Genomic DNA, 4294 nt, shown 5'->3' with positions numbered 1-4294 from the left:
ATACTATATGACACTTATATTAGAATACAATATTGTAAATAGTATTATTATTATAGAATATTGTACATTTTAACATTGTGAATATCATACTATTGTAAATTATTATTATACTATATAATAATTCTATACTATATTATTATACTATATTATTGTAAAATTGAAATGATATAATATTGTGTATTTTTAGATATAATAACATGTTCCCCTGTTTGGGGGTGGGAGTTGGGAAACCACCAGCATGTTCATGGTGAACATGTCCCTTATAATAAAAAATAAAACAGATATAATAAATACTTTAAACAGCGGAGTGTCTTGATGTGCCTATGTCTAGGGAGGGGGTGAGTGGGTGGGGAGGGAGGGGGGGGGAACTCTATGTGGCTTTCATTTTCAGATAGGTTTCCATGTATGTGTTGAAAAACAACAGGTCAAGTTTATTCTTCATCTCCATGATCAGTGTCTCATCAAGCCAAATTCGCTCCACTGTGAGGTCAGTTTTTGTGGATGTAATGAAATCGCACCATGACAAGCCAGTTATGGCTAGCTGACCCTGGACTTGCCAGAAGTATTTGTGATTTCTTCTCAGTTTAGCCTGACCACCAATGAATCTAAGATGTGCAACATCTGTGACACGGTCAACATTTGGGCATTTGACTTCAGCTAGCCCAAAAGGGGGATTTGCTGCTGGGTCATACACCTTGGCATCAGGGCTGGCACCAAGATATGGCGCATCAGTGTGTAAAACAAAACCAGAGGAATACACATTAACATTGCATTGGTCACTGTACTGTAACAACACCTCTGGCTCAAGGTCAATGCCCCTCTTCATGTGCAGTGTTTGCCGTACCCCCCTCAGAATCCTGATTGCTAAAGCCTGACTGGATGCCTCCCCTTTCACACTGCATGCTTCCCCAAATCTGCTTGCCGTTAAGCGGGGCTGCCGAACTTCCTTCCACAGAGGACTTTGTGACTGCCCCCTTGTTTTCTCCTCAATGACACATGCCAATTCACGAGTGACCTCTAAACTCTCTAGATGATAAAACTGTTCATAAGTGGGAACAAATTGCAGATGGCGTTCTAATTTAGAGCTAATCAATGGAAGTTGTGGAAATAAAGGAGCATCGGGATGCTTAATCACTTCATTTGTTTGTACTGGTGGGCACTGATAAGATAGAACTGAACCTTTAGGGACTGGCCCAAATTTAGAGTCCACAAATGTCATGCAGGAGAGGCCACATAAGATCTTACAAATTCCCGGCTGTGGTTGGATCTCTCGTAACTGTTCTCCAATTGACAGGACTGCTGGATCAGGAAGGGGTCCTAAAAGCACACATATCAGAGAAACGTCATTACTGACTAGTCACTGTGTAGGACATATGGTACTTTGCTATTATCTGTAACAATTTGATGTCTTTCAACTTGAATAATTGGTAGTGAAACTGAACCACAGCTATGGTGATAATCACTAACAATTCCACTAATGCAGTGTTACTCATTGCGCGGCTCGTCAGGCTATAATTGGTGGCTCGCATGGTAGCTTTGGCGAGATTTCGCCAAATTTGGTTTTACTCATTTTGAGTAGGCATAAACTGTTTGCCAAAGGCCATCATCTCTGGCCCCAACTTGAGAAAACAAAACTAGGCTCGGATTTAGCCTAGTCTACTGTATGACTTCAACGAGGTGATCTTTAGTTTCGTTCTGCTTACAGTATCTCACTGCCACTGCAATGCCTTTGAATGCAATCCACTGCCCCGTTTACAAATGCTACAGCGGACTTAAACTGCCACCTTGTGGTGATAAGTTGTAATACATTTCACGCAGCTGCATAGATCACGTAAAGCGCGAATGAAGTGGCCACTTCTAAATGGGACCCACTGTATGTGGTAACAGTCAATTATTTTTTTCAAATGTGCTTAATATACATACGATACTGCACTACAAAAACGCAAACATCTGAATTATACTTCCCCCTTCACCCAAATACAGTAATGAAGGTGAAAGGAAGTTATTAAGCCTTAATGGTGCTTCCTAAAGGGGGTATTGTCAAACCTGCTACTACTAATACTAAAAATACAGCATGAAGAAAGTCAAGGACATGCATGCCAGCTTCCGCTCATCCCAGTATTAAAGTAAATCTGGTCTTAAATGAAAATGTATTGGCTGTCATATGTGGCTCGTGAAAAAAATAGTGAGGATCACTGTACTAACGCATACCTGGGTAAGCTGGATAAAGTGTAGATTTCACACTGCTTCGTCCTGGTGCCCTTGGCTTTGGCTTTCGCACCACAAGTTCATCGGTAGGCTCTGGACAAATCCCCTAGATCACATTGATTTTTACACAAATAATATACAGTTGTAAGTTTAAAAGTGATGACAAAAACATATGCAAGTCACAATGTAAGTATACATTTTCAGAAGGCAGCAAAACCTGTTGCAGTCATAATACCTGTGTTCTGGGTCTGTGCCAGGTCTGAAGCATACTAGTGCATGAAAGTGGTGGTGGCACAGTTTTGAACCCCATGGTGCTGTAATGGGCAGTTTGAAAAAGCAGTGCAACCACATGGTTACATAAAGCCTGGCCAGCAACACATGAACAGGAGAAGCCTCTCAATACCACCGGTGTCCCAACAGCATGTAGTGCCACCTATAAAAGGAGGACAAGCACTTTAGAGGAAGTTTACAAAATAAGCAGAGGTAGAAAAGTCCAGCTTTAAAAAAGAAAACGTCCTTCTATGTATTTCTTATACCCATGAGGTGTTATTTAGCTAAGTCTACATTAAACCTAGACATAAATTAACCTGGCCAAAAAGTTGTGCTAATTATGAATATGTTAATGGTTATAACAGATACAGCATGTTTACTTCTTGAAGCCAGACATTTACACCACTGACAGAAGATTTCAGCATTTACTGAACACAAAAACTGAAAACATCTGCAACAACAGATAAACAAATGAACTTGAACTTATGTAGGTCCGAGACCACATCCTAGTCACTACTAGGCTACTCTTTAGCCTATGTGATATTTTGAAAATGCATAGTTGTCTGGGACATTAGAAATCTACTAAAATCCATCAGTGCCCAATGCCCATGAAGACCACTGGTCAAATGATGTAGCCCAGAGAGTAACGTTATAGCAAAGCTTGTTGATGTAGTTAATAGTGACCAGGGTATGATTTCGGACTCAAGCCTTAACTTCCTAAACACTGTAACCTGAAGTGTATGCGGTTCCTCGCTCTTTCTCATAGACCGGTAGCAGTTCGCTTGTACTACCACCTCCTCATTGACTAAATCTGACACTGTAGTGAAGGGGAAGATTATCACAGTTTATTGAACATAATAAGTCTTGACTTAACGTTATTCTAATGCTTCTTAACTACAGCCAAAGTACATCACAGACAAACTGTTAAAATACTGAATGTATCGACAACTTAGTTAACGTAATGCGTTAAGTTAAGCTAGCATGCTAATTAACATTGACATTAACGTCAGCTGATGAAACTCACTTACCTTTATAATTGATGATGTATTGTTCAAAAAACAACTTATAGCCTTTATTCAACTTTGACGTTTTCACTTGTGAATGTTCATTCACAAGTCGCACGACGTCTTCTTGCCCAAATTTCGGCAAACTTTTCAGTGAGGTAGACCACAGGTGAACACTCGCCATAATTAAAGGGACACCAGGCAAGCCTGATGCTTTTTCTCTACGAAACTCCCTCTCGCTCGGTCTGAAGCTCTTTTCCTTTTCTTTGCATTTCCGTCAAGGGTTTTCGCTGCTTCTTCGCCGGCTCTGCCATTATACACACGTTTGCAACAATCTCTAGCGTTTCGTTAGCCTGCCTCTGTGCTGTAAACTGATCCTGCTTCGGTCGGCGGGTACAATACACTGAACTTGCAAGCGGGATATTCTTCCTACAGGCAGTAGGGGCGGGCGAGAGAGTCTTCATTCGCCCTGTAACGAGTCATTTAACCATACCGACTTACGAAGATGAGTAATTAACACGAAAACGTTGCCTGGTGTCCCTTAGTTTGTTAGTTAGTTTGACTCTACCGGAAAGGGCGGCACACTGCTTCACTGGTACTTCCGACGTTCTATTGTGTCGAGACAGTGTTGCCAGATGCCAGCAAGGTTTTCCAGCCCAAAGCCTCGTCAAAAACCGCGAGAATGCACAAAAAACCGCCCAAATTAGCTTTTGCTTGTTTCTCATTTAAACACATTGAAATCATTAACAAGCTTTAAAATTACCCATTTTTGGACTTAGCCATATGTAGGCTAAAGGCTTGAGTTAAACTTG

The 4294-nt window shown here is 41.0% G+C and overlaps 1 long non-coding RNA gene across 1 annotated transcript; it reads right to left on the bottom strand.

The window, feature by feature from the left end:
- Nucleotides 1-646: 646 nt before the first annotated feature.
- LOC143100209 (uncharacterized) lies at nucleotides 647-4080 on the bottom strand. Its single transcript, XR_012981873.1, has 3 exons — nucleotides 2444-4080; nucleotides 2212-2314; nucleotides 647-1317 (listed from the first exon to the last, which is right to left on the bottom strand). It is a non-coding gene; the product is annotated as an uncharacterized LOC143100209 (long non-coding RNA).
- Between the last annotated feature and the right edge of the window lie 214 nt (nucleotides 4081-4294).

The sequence above is a fragment of the Alosa pseudoharengus genome, unplaced genomic scaffold (assembly GCF_046254945.1).
Source record: "Alosa pseudoharengus isolate Yale_2024_CS ecotype anadromous, Long Island Sound unplaced genomic scaffold, YU_APseudo_1.1 YU_APseudo_1.1_scf_3, whole genome shotgun sequence".
Classification (NCBI taxonomy): domain Eukaryota; kingdom Metazoa; phylum Chordata; class Actinopteri; order Clupeiformes; family Clupeidae; genus Alosa; species Alosa pseudoharengus.
Note: the sequence above shows the minus strand (reverse complement) of the source record. Positions and strands in the feature narration are given on the sequence as shown.